General features: G+C 32.9%; 1 long non-coding RNA gene across 1 annotated transcript in view; it reads left to right on the top strand.

The window, feature by feature from the left end:
• The first annotated feature begins 84 nt into the window (after positions 1-84).
• Positions 85-23,619, top strand: part of LOC140440828 (uncharacterized) — a 46,502-nt gene continuing 22,967 nt past the window's right edge. Inside the window, exon 1 of the long non-coding RNA XR_011950942.1 lies at positions 85-318. This is a non-coding gene — a long non-coding RNA (uncharacterized lncRNA). The remainder of the gene's footprint in view (positions 319-23,619) is intronic.

Here is a 23,619-nt window from a genome sequence, read left to right as displayed (position 1 = left end):
CAACTTGTATACGTCATCGGCCCACACATGGAAGCTGAATATATGTATGTTTGTTCAGAGTTTTAAAAACGCGCATTGCAAAAACAATAATACTCAATCAATGCGATAGCAATGAGCCAATAACCAAATGGACGGGGACGTTACATTTGAGGGTAGGGGTTAACGTGACAAGCCTGTTTACAAATGTAACGATTGATTCTTCAATGTTGTTTGAACCACACTGATATGTCCACGCTTGAATCTAGTGTCCTATGGGAGTGCGAAGTGACAGTTCTCAGTTCTACGAAACGGAAGTGTCGACCATCTTAAATAAACAAGGTTAGTTCTTCTATTCCCTTTTCAACATATCGATTTTTTAGCTTGACAGACGCTTCGTTTTAAAAATATTTTCTGGATATACGAATTACAATACTCGTTAGGATTTAATTTTCTAATTTTAGAAATTTATATCGTTGAATGTTAGTTCAACTTTAGTTGAGGTAATTATAGTTATTTTTGAAGGAAAAACTTAGCTTTAATAATTAAATGCAGGTTATTTAATCGTAGAAATTGTTATTGATCAAACTCATTTACAATTCATCAAAAAATAGCAATGCTATATATAAATTATGGCTGTTTTTTTGTAGTAAATTGATTTGAAGTTTTTGTATTTAGCGCCATTGCCGAAAAAGTAGGTTCAAAATGATGCGTGGATTCGTTCACGCGGATATTTGGATCAATAAGGAGGCATGTTCAGAAAAGTATGTGGTGGGCTTGAAAAACACGCAGCTTCCATCATGGCCTACTACTAGGCGCTGGAAGATAAAATGGCTCTATGCGTTCAGATATCCCCAATATTCTATTTTTTATTTTTTGTTTTATAAATAATTTTACTTATAAAAATGGTTTGATGTAATTTTCAAATACAAAAAGAATTATTTTACTGCTACCAATAGAAATTTTCAAGATATTTACAAAGAAATATATAAAAACTAATAGTGTAACAATTATTTTCCTTTATTGATATCTAAAATTTTAAATCGTTGTTTTCATTTAACAATAGTTAGATATATGCAATAAATTTATGCTGTAAAATGATAGGTATTTTTTAAAATGATTATTTATTTTTATTTTTGCCTCATTTTTTTTTAAATTTTTAATAACTAGTTATCCGTAGATAATAATTGAACAGTAAAGGATTAATAATATTGTAAACTGATATTTTCTTCATTTATATTACATATATGAGGTTTATTTAAAAAAAAATGTTCTTCTTGCTTTGCGTTGCACGATCTCCTCAATAGTGGCAAGTCTCCAGGCTTTTTTATGTTCAAAACAAAAAAATGTGGCAAATGCTAAATCATATAAATGTAATTGCTGGATGGTGAAAAGAACTTTTCTGTTTTTGGACAAAAAAAAACACGAACAAGCAATGAAATGGGAGCTGATGCATTATCGTTATCTTATACCTCTAACGACTTTCTGGTAATATCTTATGATCCACCACGCTACTTTAATTAAAGAAAACAAAACTTTTATTTTGACCTAACTTGGCTTGCTTTTCGGTCTTAGCTATTCTGGCAATTATATTGGGACGTTTATGCTTTAGTTTTGACGTCGTAACCATATATCCATGGTTCATTACTAGTCATGATCCTTTTGAGAATATCTGGATCGTTGTTCACGTCATACTGAGCGATGCTCATGCTCAAAATACTCAAAAAATTTGCAATACATGTGAAAACCAGATAACATAGTGATTTTAAAAATTTTAATAACAATTTTCTTCACTTCTTCAACGCTTTCATCGATCATTAATTTGTTCGGGCGTCCACTAGGTCATTAATATCTTCTTGACAGTCTAGGAAAGTTGATGTACCAATTATATACATTTTTTACTCGAAATAGACTCATTCAATACAACACAATCAAAATATTAAGTGGGTCAGAGCAATTTTTTAATTTTCATACAAAATTTAATACCATTTCTTGATCCATTTTTTTTCAATAGCACAAAATCGCCAAGCGCAAAAACAGACATTTAATGCTTATCTGTCAAAACAAACTTAAATACAAAATGGCTGATAATGTCAACATATGATTTAGATTTGTGGACTAGCATAAAAAAAATAATAAAAAATCTCAGTAAATGTATTATAGCTCATTCAAATTACATATTCTCAACTGTAAACAATTGCACGTGAAAGACAAATAGGGTCTTACCAAGGTGTTTCATATGATTTTTAAAAACATTTACTTCTTGAGACTAAGAATTTAAGAATTTCTTAAAGTTTAACTGTGAGTAAGTTACCATCATAAATTTTTAAAACATAAAAACATACCATTTATATTATTCAGAATCTGAGGAGCTACATGTGCTCCTTTCTTCGTCTGAATTTATTATTATTGGTTCTATATTAGTCACTATTATGTTATCCAACTTCCACATTTTGGACTCCACGTTTTAGTCAACGTATTGCTCATTAATGCCATGTAGTTGAAGTAATATTATTTATTGCATCATGAAAGTTATTTGGGATTTCTGCAAATTTAAAAGAATTGTTTTTGGCGCTACATAATTTTCACATCTGCCCAGATGAGTTTAATCGAATTGAACTCACATTGATACGGAGACAGACTTAAAACTATTTTGATTTGGCTTTTTGTCATCTTATCAATAATGTATTTGTTATATTGTTGCTTAACAGTTGTCTTTAAAACCTCTATTTTTGAAACAAAGCTTCTATACTGGAGTTGTATAACTTTCTTCTCTATAGTAAAATTCTGATGCGAGCGTCATGTACCTAACGCTACAAGATGGCGTCGTCACGGACTTAGCGCGACAAGATGGCGTCGTTTCTTGTCATCATAAATTCATCATAATATTCTAAGCAGGTTTAAATTACTAACTGCATTAAACAAAATACGGACATTAAATTAGAAGTAAAAAATTAAAAGAATCTTTGTCAATAAAAGATTCGATTCGTAACGGTTATCAAAATTTAAAAGTCATTAATATCATTCGATTATTAACAATATTAAATCATCTGTTTAAATTTTTAACACACTTCTCGTTTTAAAAAACTTTCATATAAATAAAATTATTAGTCTTAAACATATTATTTAGTTTATATAATAACTAAATTTACTATCAAATGATATTTATGTATATTTAATTATAATTTAAGACATAAATTGAATTTGACAGGTCTGACAGAAGTAAACAACATACGCTTTGTTAATGCGTCAACAGGTGGCGTTAGGATCAAATATAATAATTCAATAAATTATTTTAATTTAATTTGTTTAAAATCTGAATAATAAAATTAGTTTATTCAATTTTAAAATTATTACCTAAATAATATAAAATATTGGTTTCTCTTACCTTTACGAAAGTTATTACTACAAGCTAATTTTACTTTTGATAGATAAACACCTTGTTTTTGGATACTAAAAGTTTACTAGACACAAAACTTATAAAAAATAACACGACTAGTTAATAACTCAAAAATAACGTTACAAAACACAAAATTTATCAACTTATAAAGTAACAAAATATAGAAACTAACACACTACAATTTGATTATAATCAGACTGAGTAGTTCGGACCTGTAAAATGACAATCATGTTCGCTCAAGGCGATAAATCATATTTAATAGCCCTTTGGCGAATGAGAAGACGAATACCTTCAGAAAATGCGTGTCAGGCTGTTTATGTTCGAAATTTGCAATGTGAATAGGGTTAGTACTATCATTCTTAATATGAATTCTTATTTGCCAATATTTTTATAAGTAATCACTTATTTGTCACAAATGTAGGTGGATTTTTAAGTAGCTCTAATTTCCACTAATGCACTGGTGAGAAGGCTCTGAGAGACTCTAACATTATTGCCACAAATTGGTCGCATTGCTCCTGTAGTGATCGTTTCTTAAGTTAAATGCTCCTTTTCTAATTTGGCTGTAGCGTACTGAAGACGACCAATAGTCAGAAATACGTATATATGGTTGCCTTCTATCTTGTACACATATTTTATTATATTTTTTTTTTTCATTTGTTGTGAGCTATGTCGATATCTGCTAACTTTATATATATATATATATATATATATATATATATATATATATATATATATATATATATATATATAGACTTCCGTCTTCTTTCCTTATAACCAACACATCTAAGAATGAAAGGTGTTGGATATTCTCCCATTCCATGGTATACTGTATATTTGGGTGAAAATTGTTAATGTGTTGAAGGAATGTATTAGGTTTCTCTTCTCCATGTGTCCAGATAATAAATGTGTCGTCACCATACCTCATCTACAGTTTGGGTTTATGCTCTGCTGTTTGTATTGCTTTTAATTCCATATCTTGCATTCCATATCTCCCAAAACGGTTGGCTATTACGGGTTACAGTGGTAAACCCATCGGTGCTTCTTCAACTTGTTTGTACCTCTGGTTATTGTGGATGAAATAGGTATTATTTAAGCAATGCCTTATAAAATTTAGTGTATCCTGTGGTATTGGATATTTTCTGTGTATAATTTTTGAAGATTCTTCTACTGGAGTATTGGTAAATAATGAAACTACATCAAAGCTCACTGACAAGTGTCCAGATTTGGAAATAGCGTCATTTATACGGTCAATAAAGTGGCTTGCGGTTATGACGTAAGAGTCTGCCTCCTCTGGATATGGTTGTAGCTGGTCAGCAAGAAATTTTCTCAGTGGTTTTAACGATGATCTTGTAATGCTACCTATTGGTTACCTTGGGTAAACAGTAAAGTTTTAAAATATTGGCATTTTAAAAAATATAGATCGTGAAATGAGCTGGAATTGTTGTTCCTTCTTTATGATTGACGCTTGTATTTTAACTTTCGTTGTTTTCTCTAGATAAGTTGTTGGGTCTATTGCGACTTTTTAATAGGCACTATCGTATAGGAGCTTAAGGAATTTAAGGGAGGCCTATGTCCAGCGGTGGACGTGATAAATGAAGGCTGGATGATGATGATATAATTTAGAATGTTCTTTATTTTTGTTCGTAGTCTTCAATGTCGTGCGAAGATTTCCGAACTATCAGCCTTATGAGTCATGCACTAAAGATTTTTCTTAAAATCATACATGCCAGAATTTACAAGAAATGCGAAGAAAATGTCGGTGAAATGCAATTTGGATTTCGCAATTCCATTAGTACACGTGAAGCACTTTTCACCTACAAAGCCTACACCTACGCCGCCCTACAAAGAGTAGGATTGGATGAGAAGGACATTCAGATTATCATGAATTTATACTGGAACCAGCGTGCTCAAGTCAAGGTCGAAGATCAGCTGACCGACCAAGTGAAGATCATGCAAAGAGTAAGGCAAGGCTGTGTGCTCTCGCCAACTCTTTACAATATATACTTTGAGGAAATTTTTACTGAAGCCCTCACAAACCTAGAGATTGAAATCCGAGTGAACGGTGAATACACCAATAATGATGACACTGTGTTACTAGCAACCAGCCTAAATAATCTACAAGCCTTACTAGACCAAGTGCGTCTAGAACTGTGAGCGTAATATACGGACTGGACCTTAATATTAAGAAAACTAAATTCATGGTTGTCAGCCATGCAAATTTAGATCCCGGAGCACTAATGGCAAGTAGCGAAGAGATCCAGAGAGTCGACAGATTCTCGTTAGCTTGAGTAGTTCGGCCACGTGATGCGAAACGAAGAAAAATATCGAATTCTTCAACTCGTTATGCAGGGTAAAGTATTTGGCAGGAGAGGACCAGGACGCCGTCGTATCTCATGGTTAAAAAACCTCCGACAATGGTTTGGGATGATCTCCGTGGAGCTATTTCGCAGAGCAGTCAACAAAACCATGATAGCCTTGATGATCGCCAACATCCGAACCGGCTAAGGCACGGAAGAAGAAGAAGTCTTCAATGTTCATTATTACCGTAGCGTAGATAAGATGCCCAAAGGATCCCAAATACGTGAAAACCAAATTCAGAAAAACTTGTAAATTGAAATAGCAAACAAGACTCCGCCCAGTCTGCGCACAATCACAAGAAGCGCTAAAAGATATTTAAACAGCGCATTTAGAGACCTGGAAAGTTAATATATTTAAACTTCTTAACTTTTTCAATTAGTTTGTCATTTACTAATATGTTTATGTTTGGACTATCCCTCACTACCTTGTTCAGCAGATTTTGCAGTTCTTGTTGACTTTCAGCAATTAATACCGTATCGTCGGCGGATGTTATTAACAATTTTTTCGTTGACTTTAATACCCTTTTGTGCCTAACAATACATAACAACACATAACTGCGTCACGAAATTCCTACAGATGAAGACCTAGCCTGCACTATAAAAAATATAATAAAAGTAGTAGCATAGTAAGAAAGATAGAAGAGCAAAATGGATAAAAAGTTAAAGAAATTGATTTAGGTTTTCAACTAACCAACTATTTAGGACATCTACATCTAAGATGCTTGTCATAATAATGTCCAATAGCCTACGAAAAGATGGACCATTAGGAGTGTTAATTTTGGATATTATGCTTTCTTTTTCTTAAAAAGATGTTTTCATTTATTGTATTGTTTTATTTTACCCACAGGCACACGTTTTCATAATTTTTACATTAGCACAAATTAACTGTTAATTAAATAAAGTCGTCCCAGGAACGCAACTCACAAATATTGATAATGTCATTTTAAAGTCATATACTTTAAAATGTATAATATATGTGGGAATTTTCAATATGAATAAATCAGATAAAATTAAATTACTTATTAGAAGAACTTTTATTACCAACTAAAAAAACAAAATTTGTTTAATTTACTACTATTTGTATTTTGGAAATGATTTCCGAAGTGGAAATGAAAACGTCAAGTAAAATTATTTTTAAGTAAAATTGTGGCTTATTCCCAACAAGAATAGTAGATTAAATTAACTGTTGATCCAAATATACATTATTTCATACAACTTAGCATCTCTTATTTAATTTGTAGTGGTTCTATAAAATATAGTTCATAATGCACTTATCTAGTATCTAACTATTTCTTTGTCTTCAGTTTTTCTGTACCCTTTACGGAGATGAATGTTCAAAACAGTATTTGTATAGCTACTTAAGTTAGTATTGAAAATATGTCAAATTCAGCAAAAAATATTCTCTTCAAATAGATGATTTATCTGGTATTATTTTTCTGGCCAAACAGTCTAGCGTACAAAAACCGAACCATTGTGTATTTTGCAATTACCAGCGGACTAGATTGAATGTAGAGCTGGCAGAAACATTAAAAGAGTATGAAGTCTCGTCTATGCGGGGTCATAAATAACCAGCTCTGAATAATAAATGATAGGGTCATTATGAAACCTGTTATCGGTTCACTGTGGGCTTTTTCAAAGAATTGCAAGTTTGGGAAGGGCAGTAAAAAATCAATTCGCTGCCAAAAATATACTGAGCATGCTCGCTCCTGTTTAAATATATTCCCGTCCGGTTTTTAGCTTCGTTACTATCGGGATTTTCGGTCGCTAGTCGGCAGATAAAACATTTTAATGATAGAAAGCATCCTAGATAATTTTACTTTGCGCGTTGGTCAAATTGATGTTAACGTTGAAATAATCTAACCACATTCGCGCAACCATTTTGACATCACAAAATATTGTCTTTATAATACATATCTACTAGACAAAAAATATTTTGTTGTCCATTTTTAGATTACGAGTAACAGCTACAGACACATAGATCATGAAATACATTATATAGTTAGTGAGTATAGTATAAGTTAATATAATATAAAATATATTAATATTGTTCTGAAGCTATTTTCTTGTGGCATTTTTAAGTAATTACTATTTAAATGGGAATAAGCCACAATTAAAGGTTAAAGTAAGTTTATTGACGTTTCAATTTCCATTTCGAAAATCGTTCTCAAAATACAAACAGTAAATTAAACAAATTTTGTTTTTTTGGTACTTGGTGAAAAATTCTTCTTATAATTTAATTTTATCTGACTTATTTATATTGACAATTCAGACATATAGTATACATTTTAAAGTAGACGACTTTAAAATTTTAAAATGATATTGCCAATATTGTTGAGTTGTTAATATATATATATATATATATATATATATATATATATATATATATATATATATATATATATATCTTCTTCTTCTTAGTCGTTAACCTGATGCAGGTATCGTGATATCATGAAGATATTAGTTAAATTTCCCAATGTTCCTCCAAGTTGTTCTATCTTATATATATATATATATATATATATATATATATAAATATTGTGGAAATCTACATGCGCATTGTATTGGCTAAGATTTTGTTTAATGTGCAACAGACACTGAATAATGTTTCTCTAAAGGAGTTTCTATAGTCTGCTCTATAACAGAGCCCAGAAATAATAGGAACACACGTTCTTTGTTGTGCGAATACTTTATCAATATGACAAGAGTGGTTTCAGGAGAGAATAGCATATGTCAGATGGGAATGGAAATTACTATGAAAATCTGTTAAAATAGTTTCCCTGGAAGTTACTTGTAGAAGGTTCCTGAAGAAGAAAAGTTGTCGGGAAAACATTTTCGATAGATTAACTATATGTTGTTCCCAGGTTAATCCTGCATCCAAATAGATCCCCAGAAACGTCGCTTTGGTTACACATTGTGGTAGAGCAACGTTTTCAACACAAGTGTTATTTCTTAAAGTAAAATTAACACTTTTTGATTTAAAGTTGTTCAAAGAGAGACGGTTAGTTAAAAACCAATTAAATAAGTTTTTTTTCAGATGTTTGGTAATCAAGGGTGTCGAATTCAAAAGGGATATAGATTACATAGAAAGTAGTATCATTAGCAAATAAAACAGTGTTAACTGTTTCATTTTGAAAGTACATTAGATCATTAATATAGATAAGAAATAATATTGGACCCAAAACTGAGCCTTGAGGGACACCACAAACAACAGAGATTGTTTTTGAGAATCACACTGGTTGAAGTAAACATATTGATCACGATTTGTTAGATATGAATCAATTAGTTGAATAGTATCACTATGAAAATTATACCTAATAATGAGATTTTTTAAGCAGAATACTATGTGTGACAAAATCGAAAGCCTTAGTAAGATCTAAAAACGATGTAAGGGTATTAGGATATTTTTCAAACCCTTCCAAAATATTGCTAGTGAAATTATCAATAACTAAAGTTGTTGTGTTATTTTTTCGGAATCCGTACTGGTTTATGGCGAACAGTTTATTGAATTCAAAATGATTGCGAACAGTTTATTGGATTTAAAATGTAGATTAATTTGATTTTTTAAAATTCGTTCATAAACTTTTGATAAGATGGGCAACAAAGGAATGGGTCGATAATTGTTGTAATCATCAATAGAGCCTTAATTTTTAAACAGAGGTACTGTACTGTACAGAGGTACTGTACTGTAGAGAGGTACTGTACTGTACCTTTGCAGTTTTGAAAACTTGAGGATAAGTATTACAAGATATTGATTGGTTTATTAAAGTTGTTAGAGGTTAACCAATTATATTTTTAATTGTTTTAATAATTTTTATGTTAAATCCATCAGGATTTTTGCTGTTACTATTTTTTATTTCTAAAATAGCTAAGTCAATTTCACTAAAGTTCACTGGCTGAAAACTAAAACATGGGATATTTTCTTGTGGTATACACTTTAAATAGTCATCAAGAGTTAGCTGAGGAACCTCAAGTTCATTTATTACTCTCTCAGCAGAAGTGGCTATTAAAACTATCTGCAGAATTATCAGTGAAAACATTTTTATGTTTGTTACCATTAATAAGTTTCCACATAGCTTATTGAAAGTTGTCAGAATTTTTTATAAACCTATCATTAATTTTTGCAAGCCTGGTGGGTTCCCTGTACTCTTTTCTATGTTTGATAATGGTACTTCTAGGTGCTGCAATGGGATCATTTCTATTTATTGATATAATAAATTGAAGTCTCTCACGCATTTTTCTCAAAGTGTCTTCTGGAAAAGAGATACTTAGGGAATTAGCATTTTAAATTTTAAATTAATATCCAAATTATCATTGTATAAAAAATAAAAGCAATTTTGCAATTTAGCAAAATCTGGTTCAAATTGAAGAGTCCTTCATCTGTGATAGGTCTATAGCAAACTCTGGTTGCACAATTTGTGGATGAGTAAGCTATCTGAAAGGAAATACCTCTTTGGTCAGATGTGTGAGTGAGATCCACAGGTTTTGTGGTACCATCAATATTTGCGAAAACATCAAGACATCTATTACCTCGAGTATTAAATTTAACTTTTTTAAAATACCTGTAATCTCACAATGCTGTTGCTGCTTTCCGGAGAAAGATTTCCGAAGTGGAAATTGAAACATCAATAAACGTACTTTAACCTTTAATTGTGGCTTATTCCCATTTAAATAGTAATTACTTTAAAATGTCACAAGAAAATAGCTTCAGAACAATGGTACAGAATTTGTCTAAATCACTAGCTGGAGTACGATAGACAGTAATAAGCTGCACATTAGATTTATTTAATAAAATACCTGTAATCTCACAATACTGTTCAGAAGAGATATTTTCAAGATTCAAATGATTCACACCTCCATGAGAATTGACCGTCCTGCAAAATCCAGAAATCATACGATGGCCTTTAATATTGACAGTATGTAGCTCATCAGGGGTGTATTTTGTCTCCTATGCTGTTCAACCTCTATGTGGAGAATGTTTTTGCAGAGGCACTTGAAGGCACTGATTGTGGTATAAAGGTCAACGGGTACCCGATAAATAACATTCGTTACGCTGACGACGCGACACCGCAATAATCACAGATAACGAACATGATATGCAGTTGATACTAAATAAAATAAACACTACAGGAAAAACATATGGCCTGAAGATAAATGCTGGAAAAACAAAATGCATGACAATAAGAAAGGGCGCATTTTTCAGAGTACAACTGCACGTAGATAATGCTCCAATCGAGCAAGTGAAAACATTCAAATACTTGGGAATGATGGTGAATGACCAATGGGATCCTCAACAAGAAATAAAATGCCGTACCGAACAAGCAAGACAAGCTTTTCTTAAATTTAAACTGCTACTTTGTAACCGCAATCTTTCCTTCAATCTCCGTTACAGAATGGTTAAGTGCTATGTATGGTCCATATTGTTATACGGCATGAAGACATGGACGTTGAAAATATCTTCCATTAACAAGTTGGAAGCCTTCGAAATGTGGACCTTGCGAAGAATGTTCCGCATACCATGGACAGATAGGGTGAGAAACGAGGAAGTCCTAAGAAGAGCAAATACTGAGAGAGAATTGCTCAGCTTGATCAAGGCACGAAAGATTGGATACCTGGGCCATATCCTGAGAGGGGAAAAATACGCAATCCCTCAACTAATTATCCAAGGAAAGATTGAGGGCAAGAGAGGAGTAGGTCGCAAACAAATGTCGTGGCTGCGAAATATAAAGAACTGGACTGGCGTAACTAACACTGGCGAACTTTTGCATGCCGCAAAAGACAGACGTCTGACCTTAAGATAATTCGCCAACGCACTATAGGTGCACGGCACCATAAGAAGAAGAAGCTCATCAGGTAACAGCCAGTGCTCATTAAGGCACAAACAATGCTGAAATATCATTGAGCAGAACTTCAAAATCTAGAAAAGAGTTACGCATCGATTAAGCATTATAGTGAATGACCTTTAAATAATTTTTAAATTTAACAATACTTTTTAAAGAGGATTTAGTTACATTAGTATACTTCTCTTCACAAAAAAGTTAGATACCACTGCACCCTTTGGCCAGACATCTTTGTTCCAAGCTCTATTTAGGTTTTCTTGATTAATGGTGACCTTCATGGAAATATATGCTTCTGGCATTCTGGATTTGTGTACCATACATTGGACTTCAGGCAATGATACATCTAACATTTTATGTAAGTCATCAGGGGTTGGTGTGATATGCAGAGACATAAATTTTGGAACGAACTCCACCGATTTTTGCATCTCATTTCCACCAATTAAATATTGACGTCTACGTTTACGACGATTCTAAGTCAACCATTCATTTCTCTTAATTTCACCATCAGTTTCTTCTACATTTGGATATCTAAATTTTTTTGTAGATTTACACCATGGTATATAGGGCAGCTAACATCTTTCTTGTTAAATATATGATTTCTATTGTTTACAATTTGGTTGTTATCAGCTGTTTTAAATTGACTTTTAATCTCACCGGTATTATCACCAATGACAGTCACGCCAGGTGAAGGGGACTTTAACTGACTGGGTTTTGCATCCACCTCTGACACTTTTCAATTATTTTCTGCTACTTTAACATTCCTTGACCTTAAGCTTGGTTCGCGGTCGCTTAAATTGACAACAGAGGTTTCGCTCGGCAGATGGGAAAGAGGAAACTGGTTGTTTACGTTTTTTACTCCATTATTTTTGATTAATTTAATTGTGTCTCGGAGTTCACGAATTATAAAATTTTTGTGATTAATTATAATTTTTAAATATTCTACTTCCCTTTTTAAGACATCTTCTTCAATAATATTCACATCTTCAGAAATTACGAGTTCAGCACTAGTCTCTCTGTCAACCTTTAAATTTGGATCACAACAGATCATGCCTTGATCGACAATTTTTACATATTTCATTATTTTAATACAGCTGGGGTGAGCTAATAAGGAACAATTCACACATTTTAGCCCATTACTCACTTTTTAAATGGTAAATGCACAAGCAACTTAACACTTCCTTCTTAGTCGACACCATCTTGACGTCTGACGTCTAAATAGTATTTCGGACCAGTTCAATATCATACAGTCATTCCGAGCTATAAGAAGAATTCCCATAAAAAACAGAATTCCAAAAACACCTTCTAACTTACGACTCTTTTAAATTTTGTTCCATAACTAATAGAGTTATACATGCCATGATTTTAATTAGGAATAAAAATTCATTTTCACTTTAATCAAGCCGAGTGATGTAAGACCACCCTATCGCTTCGCATAATTAGTCTTCCGTTTGCTTAGTTTACGAAATCGGTTAATTCCTTGCCAACATTACCACCACAAAGTATGCAAAAACCAATAAAATTTCAATAAATCTTCGTCTTTCCAACGGAGCGTTTTCAGCGAAAAAAAGTGGTTCAAAATTAAAACTTACATAATCTATACGCATGAAGGCGTCTTTTAACCTGGCTTTGTCGCAAAAAGGATCGTTTTTAAAGAGGATATACGTCTGAAAATTGTATAAAACCGAGTTAATTATACAAGAGAATTGCTTTCATTCTGCCTTCGTACGTAAACGAAAAGTCTCCCTAAGTTGAGAGAGATAAAGGTCGCTTTTCAGCGAGGGTGAGTTCCCCTTTATAGGGGCAAAAGTTTTTAGAGCTGCCGCACAACTTTTGTGGCTTAGGCCCTCCGGGTAACTCCACCCACTGTTTTTAACGACTGACGGCCATTTTCACTTCGCATAAGTTATTCTTCGGACCACACCCAGCTTTTCCCAAACTTTCCTTTTTGAATAAAACAAATTTCATAAAGTTTAGTGGAATTTACACATAAATAAATTAAATTAGTAATAATAGTTGCTAATTAAAAATGCAGCGAATGAGCTGCCTGCTTCTGATTATTATGTTTTATTTAGAAACATTATTTTGTGATTTGTTTACCCAACTAGAACGCTCATAGATTATACTGATGCATAATTCACTTCATGTTCCGCTTAAAATTCGCTAAAATTTATTACATGCTACAAACTGCCCACTTTAGTAACAAAATAACAGTATAAGGATAAGCTACTTATATTCCAATAGGTATAATGTATGTCATTGTAGTACTAAAACTAAATCTTTAGGTTTACAACGACATCTTTTAATATTCAAAGTTGTCTTCTTACAATCCAATATATCTTAGCAACATTGAACATTCTAGGTTTGGACTTAATTTTAATCAATTTAACTGAGTTGTCCAGATTCAACAGTTATCCAGTACAAAAAAATTTAATATTATTTGAGTTACTAACTTTGAATCATATTGTGGTAAAATTATACCATGTACTTTATCAAATATCATATTTTTCATGTTGGTAAAAAGTTGAAAATTTGTACGCACAAAGCCACTACATGTTTTACGTCAGGCCTAACATACTGCGGTTATATTATTTTTCGCGAATTTCATCAGTTGTATTTATTTCTACAATGACAAATAGATAAATTATAAAAAATACAATGATTGCTTCTGTAGAGTCAATAATTACAAAAAACTAAATTATACTAACTTACTTACTCACTTAGTCCTAAGCCTTTCTACCGTTAGGTGTAATGTCTCCATGCTATCCGGTCTTGTGTTAGATTTCGTGCACTTTCCCATGTCAATCCTTTCTTCTCAACTTCTTTTCTGATTTCGTCTACCCACCTAACTCTTGGTCTTCCCCGTTTGTTTTTCCCTTGCATTCTCGTTTCAAACACTCGTTTTGTTAATCTTTCATTCGACATTCTAAACACGTGCCCGAACCATCTTAGTTGCCCCTATACTATTTTTTCGTTTAGTGGTTCTAGTTTTAGGTTTTGTCTGATTGTTTCGTTTCGTTTTTTGTCTGTCCTCTTTCTGTTTGCTATTTTCCTCAGGAACCTCATTTCCATAGCATTGACTCGAGATTTTTGTCTCCCAGTCAATGTCCATGACTCGCTATTATAGATGATTGTAGGTCTAACTACTGATTTAACGACTGCCGTTTTTACCTTCTCCGGTAATTCTTTTTTCCCCAAAAATGTTGTTTTCATAGTGTTAAATAAGCTTCCTGTTCGTCCCATTCTCTCATTTATTTCCATGTCTTGTTTACCGTTTGATTCAATTATTGCTCCTAGGTATTTAAAATGTTCCACTTGTTCTAGTTGTTTTCCGTTTAATTGTATTGCGTGTGTCTTTCTCTTATTTGAAATTATCATTGTTTTTGTTTTCTCTGTATTTATTTTCATATTTATGTTTGACAATTCTTCTTCTAGGATTTCAAGGTTGTTCTGTAGGTCTTCTCTGTTTTCTGCTATCAAAATCATGTCGTCTGCAAATAGAAGCTCTGATAGTTGAGTCTGTTTCATTTGCCAGTATCCTAATGTTAGTTTTCTCATTCTTCTCTTGGCTTTCTTTATTGCTTCATCCAGTACCACTGAGAACAGCAGTGGGCTCAACACGCATCCCTGTTTGACGCCTTGACTTGTAGTAAATTCTTCGGATTCCTCGTTGTTGGTTCTCACCGTATTTGTATTATTATTGTACATATCCTTTATTACATCAATTGTTATCCTGTCAACTCCTCTTTCCTTTAATGTCCTCCATACGTCCTTTCTTTGTATTCTGTCAAACGCCTTTTCCAGATCAATAAAGCATATATCTATTTCTCTATTTTTATTGACTACTTTCTCACTTATTTGTCTTATTGTGAATATGTGGTCTTGCGTGCTTCTGTCCTTCCTGAATCCACATTGTGGATCTTCCATAGTTGGTTCTATTTGGGTTTTTATTCTTGTTTCTATTATTCTTGCGAATACCTTCCCAGGAATACTTGATATAGTAATACCTCGGTAATTATTACAGTTTCTCTTGTCGCCCTTTTTGTGTATTGGTAGTATAATGTCTTTCTTCCAGTCCTGTGGTATTTCTGCTCTCTTTATGATATCATTCATTAGTTCTTTCATGCTGTCCACTCCCTCTATTCCCATGAATTTTATCATTTCCGGGGTGATATCATCCTGGCCTGGTGCTTTGCCTAATTTAACTCTTTCAATTGCCTTTTCTAGTTCCTCTGTTGTTATGGGTTCTTCATTAATTTCTTGTATCTCCACTATGTTGTCTACGTCTGTATGAGTTAGCTATTTGAAATATTCTCTCCATCTTTCCATTATTTGGTTTTCTTCTGTTACTGTTACTGTTTACTTCTGTTATTACCTTTCCATTCTTGTCTTTTATATTCGGCATCATGTGTTCTTTCTTTTGTCTGAGCTGTTTTAATGCGCCATAGAAGAGTTTTTGGTTTTCTCTATAATTATTTGTCATTTTTAGTCCAAACTTTTACCATAAGCTTTCTTTTTCTGCTTCCACAGCTATTTTAACCTCTTTTCTTTTTTCTTTATATGCCTCATAATCTTCAGGGCGCTTTGTACTTAGATATCTCTTTCATTTTTCTTTTTTGTTCTTTACTTTCCTTCGTATTTCGTCCGTCCACCATTCAGTTCTCCTCATGCTATTATTTGCTATTTTTGTCTTCCCGCAAGTTTCCTCAGCAGCTATGATTAAGCTGGTCTTGAGATTTTTCCACTTTTCTTCTATACTTGCAGTTTTTGCCCTACTTTTCAAAATATTGTCTAATTTTTCTTGGAATATCTTTCTTCTTTTAATTTGTAGCTTTTTACTTTTTCATTTACTACCTTTCTCCTCTTTTCTTAATTTTCTTTTGCTGTTCTCATTCTCATTATTACTAGATGATGATCACTGCCAATCTCTGAGCCTCTTTTGAGTTTCGTGTCTTGTACTCTTTTCCATTTGTTGCTACTTACCAAAAAGTAATCTATGATTGATTTTTCATTTCTACTTTCTTGTACTCTCGTGTATTTGTGTACTTTTTTATGTTTAAATTTTGTATTTATACTAACACTAGTATATTAGTATCGTACTCGGAAAAAAATATTGAATAAAGAAAATTGAAAAAAAAATAGATATTGCTAAAAGAAACTGACGTGCTGTTACATGTATACAAAAATGTTCAAGGCAGTTGTAAGAATATTTTAAAAGGTAACCTAATAAAATACTGAGTTATGATGTTCCTAAAAGACAATAATCTCATTCTGAGGGTTTATCGAAGAACGCTCGTATTAAAAACTTAAACCACGTAATTTTCAAAAAACGAAATTCCAAAAAGAACATAAAAGTGCTTTATTATCATCACTGGCTCGATAACTCTTTTAGCATCTTGACCTGTTCCAGGATTTGTCTCCATTCTAATGTGTATCGTGCTTTTCTCTTCAATTTTTGAGATTTAAGGTTTTTATATATGTATGTATGTACAGCGTTAACAGGCCTTTTAGGCCCATTGCTGGATGGATAATTTCCATCGTTTTCTATTCTTAGCTAACAGCTTCCAATCTCTGATTCCCATCTCTCTGACATCTTCCATCACTGCATCTCTCCATTTCTTTCTTGGTCTTCCTCTCTTTTTTTTGCCCTCAGGTACTCTCCAAGCAATATTCTTGACTAGTCTATTACCTTGCATTCTTTCTAGATGGCCGAGCCATTCTAGTCTACGTTTTTTCACCACATTTGTTATTGTAGGGTTAGCATACAACTGATACACTTCTGCATTAGTTCGTCTTCTCCATTCTCCTTCTACTACTTTTCCACCAAATATTCTGCGAAGTATCTTTCTTTCCCATGCTTCCAATGTGTTCTGTACGGTTTTGTTCATAGTCCATGTCTCGGCAGCGTATAGCATTGTGGGTCTAATTATAGTTTTGTATACTCTTATTTTTGTATTACGAGATATATCTTTGGCCTTAATTATTTTGCTCATGGCTCCAGCACACCTGTTGCTCTTGGTCAGTCTCAGGTTGATTTCAGTTTCTTCTTTACATGTCTGATCAATAAGAGTACCTAAGTACATATATTCATCCACCTTCTCGAATTCTACAACTGATCCATTCTCCACCTCCAATTTAAAGGATCCCCTGGTGCTTATTCCTTTTTTGCTCGAGATCTCCATGTACTTCGATTTATTAATATTAACTTTCAGTCCCATTTTAGAGCTTTCCCGAATCAGTCTTTTTGTTATATTTGATAGTTCTTTTCCATTTCTTGCAATGAGAACCACATCATCAGCGTATGCTAAGCATTGGTGCTCCTTGTATAAAATAGTACCGGACCTATTTATCCCACTAATCCTTACAATTTTTTCTAGAACTATATTGAATAGCAATGTAGATAACGGGTCTCCTTGGCGAACACCTTTTTTCACTTCGAATTCTTCTGAGACTGTACCGTTGCATCTCACAGCACAAATGGTTTTTCTAATTGTCATTTTTACCAATCTTATTATTTTTTCTGGCACTTGGAATTCTTTTAGTGTTTCTATCAACTTGTTTCTGTTTATTGTATCGTAGGCAGCTTTGTAATCAATAAAAAGTACTTGTGCTGAAATGTTGTATTCATAGCAATTGGTCAGGATTTGTTTTAGCATAAAAATTTGATCGGTTGTTGATCTTCCTTTCCGAAATCCTCCCTGGTATTCTCCTAGATTCTTCTCTATATATATTTCTAATCGTTTTTTAATTAGTATGGCGAGTACTTTATACATTACTTCTAATAAGGATATTCCTCTATAGTTTGTGCATTCAGTTCTATCTCCCTTTTTGTGTATAGGAATTATAATCGACTTATTCCATTCTTGAGGCATTTCTTCGGCATCCCATACTTCTAGTATTAGCTCACCAAGTTTGTTTATTAAGACCTCTCCTCCATATTTTATGTTCTCTGCCACAATGCCGCTCTCCCCGGGACTTTTTTGGTTTTTCATATCTTTTATTATTTCTTCAATTTCTTCTCTTGTGGGCTTTGGTATTTCTTCTCTTACTATTTGAGGTCTAGGAACATAACAATTTTCTTCAGTAGTCACTTCGTCATTTAGTATCTCTTCGAAATATTCTTTCCACCTTTCACATATTTGGTCTTCATCCACTATCAGGTTTCCTTGCTTATCTTTTACATTCATCGTTCTTCCCTGGTACCCAGTTTTAATGTATTTTACTTCTTTATAAAAATTTTTTATTTCATTTTTCTTGTAATTTTCTTCAATGCGCTTAATTTTATTCTCCATATACTTTCGTTTCCGCTCCCTTAGGATTCTCTTTACTTTTTTTCGTTGTACGGCATACCTTTCTAGGTCGTCTTGTTTTTGCGAACGTAAACTTTTTAATCTCAAATCTGATCTTTTTTTTAACTCTGTTCTGCATTCGTCATTGAACCAGTGGTTTTTTCTAAATCTTTTTGCTCTTGGTATGTTCTTCGACGTAGCTTCCTTTATAGTGTTTGTCATTTTCAAGAACTTTTGCTGTATGTTACTCACAGTAGTACTATCTTGTTTAGCGTAGGTTTCTTGTATATCCTTTTGATAGTTCTGCTTTACCTCAAATTTTCGCAGTTTTTCAAAGTTAAATTTACGTTGCACTTTCTTTTTCCGTTTATGCCTTTTAATTATTGCTTCTCTCATATTAATTCTAACCAAAAAATGATCTGAGTCTACGTCAGCCCCTCTGCACGTTTTCACATTTGTTATTAAATTCGCAAACTTCTCTTGTATTAAGATGTGGTCTATTTGATTAGTTCCATTTGACCCCGGAATTTTCCACGTTCCTTTATATATATTTTTTCTCCTAAAATGGGTACTCATTATCTTCATCCTGTTTTCAATTGCGAATGTGATTAATCTCTGTCCATTATCATTTGTATTCAAATGTTTACTTTCACCCCCTGTTATGTTTTTATATATATCTTCTCTTCCGACCTTTGCATTGGCGTCGCCTATAATAATTTTAGTGTCTTGTCTGGGCATTTCTTCACACAATGACTCTAATTCTTCATAGAATTCATCTTTCACTTCTTCTTCTTTTTCTTCTGTTGGAGCATGTATATTTATCAACGATATCATGTTATTTTTTCCTTTAATTCTAATTGCACACATTCTGTCAGATTTTACTACGAATCGTTTTACCTGCTCCACGTCTTCATGTACCAGAAAACCCACTCCAAAATTCCTATTATTGCCTCCACTTGTATAAAACGTGTATGGGCCAATCTTTTCGACGTTGTTTCCAGTTAAATGTGTTTCCTGTAGTGCTAAGATGTGTATTTTATATTTTTTTAGTTCTTCTATTAGGTTAATTAATGCTCCCTCCTCGTATACTCCTCGAACATTCCATGTCGCAATATTTAGGTACATATTCTTATTTTTTAATTTGCTATTTATGTTCAAACTCATTTTCCTGTTCATCGCTAGGGTTCGTTGGCATAATGGGCCATCTTTTCCTTTTTCCACTACTATATGCCGTTTTTTGGGTCCATATTTCTAGATTTTTCTCGTTTGAAAGTACCATTTCCGGCCCATACCCAATTTATACCATCCACAGTTAGTTTTCTGTACCCTATCTTTACATTTCTACCTCCTATTATAGGTTTTTATATCACTTCCTATTATTTGTTAGATGTATCTTAGCTTCGGTCCTCGTCTTGTTCTCTTTTCTACTAGTACTTGTTTGCTTAATTTGTTTGGTATTTTGCTTTCTTTCATTCTTTTCTCGTGTCCATCTAACGAAGTGGTCCTATTTTAATTAATGTTACGATATCGGAATCTTGGTATATTTTATATAGCTCAAAATTATATCTTTGTTGTCAAATTTCATTCTTTTGTATATTTGACATTTGGTTTTTTTTGCGAAGGTATATGATTTTAGTTGCCTAATTAAGGCGCTGTAACATTTATTGGCAATTAATATTTACCTCTTCACTTCCACTGCAACGTTGTAAGAGACGTAACTGGTTTCCTAAATATGTGAAGTTTTTTACTCAATCAATATTGTATTCTCCTGATTCTGTAGCATCTTTGTTGCTGTGCTTTTTGACAAAAAAGTCTTGTCTGCAGAATTAACTAACAGTTGTACACAAAAATTTTTGTACATCTAAAAGTAAAAAGCCTCTTTTTGGTCGTCATTAAAATTGTGGTAATTTTGCTAAAGATTTATATGCAATTACAAATGTCTGTCATCAGTATAAAAAGTCTACAAAATATTTTTAAGAAAACAGAATAGAGAAGTAGACTGATGATTAGACTTAGGCAAATACGCAAATAAAAAAGATGAAATATGCTCATAAATATGTAGTATTTTATGCAAAATATGCATATTTATCTAGAAAATATGCATGTATTAAAAAATATTTACAATATTTTTTTTATTTACAAAAATATTTACAATATTATAAATACATAACATATACAATTATTTTAACATATAAATATTATTTTGAATTGTGATAACAATAGATTAAAATGATGTTCAAAATTTTCTAATAAAAACTTATGGCTTCTATCTAAATACATACCTATATTTGTAAATAGAAAAACTTCTTTTGACATCAAGTGATGTAACTGGGGCATTTTTCAAATTTACTATAATAGATGGTTCTAAATTAAGTGGTTCGGAAAATGTCCCAGCTAGTACTTGAACCACTTCAGAAAGAACCTGGTAACCACTATTTTTTTCCATGATTACTTTAAATTTTTGAAAAATTTCCTTTCCAATAGAACCTTTAACGTTTTCACACAATGACTCAAATTCTTTTATTAAAACTGTATTCTCTAACAATGATAATTTGGAGGATTCTAATTAAGTTATAGTTTTCTAGACAAAACTATAATTTGATTTTATGATTGACAGTTGCTGTTGGAGGATGTTATTTTGGAAGGCTTGCTTGGCTTCCAATTAAGATTGGCAACTATCATCCGTTAAAAGGTTAATATTTTTTTTTAAATCAACAAAATTATCAGCATAGAAATTAGCTGCTTCCAACCATGTTCCCCAACGTGTTAAAATGGGATGCGTGGCAGTGGAACAGCAGGAAGCATATCTCTGTAACATTGTATTCTTACAGGTGATTTCAGGAATACCTTTTTGACGCTCGCTATTAAACTGTCAACTAGTGAAAATTTTCTTCTTACTTCCTCCGCAACTCTATTTATTCCATGCGCTAAACAAGTGACATGTATTAAGTTTGGATAAAATATTTTTAGATTTTGTCCTGCTTTCACCATGTATGGTTCAGCATCAGATCAAATAACCAATAATTTATCATTAGGCACAGCAGCAGGAAGAAAAAAGTTTGCTAATGCTTCTTGTAGTTTCCACTTGCTTACAGGAAATTAAATACGATTTTGGAAAGGTTTCATCGCTACTAAGTACTCCAATCAAGTGCACAATGTATCTTCCTGACGAGTCAGTGGTCCTGTCAACACATATGTAAAAGTAAGGCATAAACATAAACGGAGAAAAGCTTAGCCATCTAAGGTTTGCAGTTGATATTGTACTAATAGCTGATAGGATAGATGAGGCCAAAGAACTTTTAAATCAGCTCTACCTTTCCTCGCTAGAAGGGGGATTGAAAATAAATATATCTAAAACCCAGATGATGACAAATCTTGTAGTCAGCGAAGATATATGCGTAGGAACAAGATCCATAGACCAGGTAATGGCCTATAAATACCTAGGTCATGAGATTCGCATAGGAAAAGATAACCAAACCGTTGAGCTTCTCCGTCGTATAAGACTGACTTGGGCAGCCTTCGGCAAGCTGAACCATATTTTCAAATCGTCAGCTACGACAAAGATCAGGAGTGGCTGATGCAGTAGAGAGAGTAGCAACACTGAAATGGAACTGGGCAGGTCACGTGGCTCGAATGACAGATAAAATATGGACAAAGCGGATACTGGAATGGAGACCAAGAGATGATGCCTACCGAAGCAGAGATCGTCCACCAACACATTGGACTGACGATCTAAAACGTTGTCATAGGAATTGGATGCAAGAGGCACAAGATCGAAATATGTGGAAAATTATGAGGGAGATCTATGTCCAGCAGTGGATAAGCGAAGATTGAATGATGATATATCGCTAACAAATATATTAAATAAGAGAGGCCCAATATGGGACTCCTAAAGAACTCTTGAGGTTACAGATACTCGCTGAGATAAACAATTTCCATATTTTACATACTGCCATCTACCAGACACATAACTGCTTATCCACTTAAGTATTTTATCTCCAAATCCGTAGCCTTGTAATTTAGCAATAAGCAGATCATGGTTAACTCTATCGACGGCTTTAGAGAAGTTTGTGTAGGTAGCATCAACCTGACCCCTATGTTCAACAGAATTATCAACAAAATTAGTATACAATAATAAATTTGTGCATGTAGACTTACCTTTATAAAAGCCATGTTGTTGAACATCAAATAAATCTTTACAACCCTATATTAAAAATGATAAATTTTTAATTTGAAACATGTTAAAATAACTAAAAGAATTGACCAAGTACACAGTATACAAGTAACATTTTAATAACGTTTCAAATGTTCTTAAAGTACACACTCCTATTATTGTTTTTCTTAATATTCAATAATTACGTAAAATACTGATATTGGCTAAGGCATAGACGCTCTGTACGTGAAAACAAATCTTTCAGATCTACTCTGTATGAGTACAAGAAACCAATTCGCTAATGATTTCTGCTTAGTTGAGAAGACATGTCGTGGAATGCAAATTTTAGATTCCCCATGACTATATTAACATCTTTATCAACGTCTGCTTTGCCTGGCAATTTTTAGAAGGCTCAGATTAAGGCAGAAATCTGAATTGTGTTTCGAAACTATTTTACGGATTTATTATCAGATGTCGCTATTGCGTCCGTTTCGAAGCCATTTTAGTGTTGCTTCTTAAAGACAGGAAAGATTTATTTTTCAAGTTGAGAACACCTATGAATAACTGTTCTGATGAGCCTTATTAAGGCGAAATACATATAAACAGATAC

This window comes from Diabrotica undecimpunctata, chromosome 5 (assembly GCF_040954645.1).
Source record: "Diabrotica undecimpunctata isolate CICGRU chromosome 5, icDiaUnde3, whole genome shotgun sequence".
Classification (NCBI taxonomy): Eukaryota; Metazoa; Arthropoda; class Insecta; order Coleoptera; family Chrysomelidae; genus Diabrotica; species Diabrotica undecimpunctata.
Note: the sequence above shows the minus strand (reverse complement) of the source record. Positions and strands in the feature narration are given on the sequence as shown.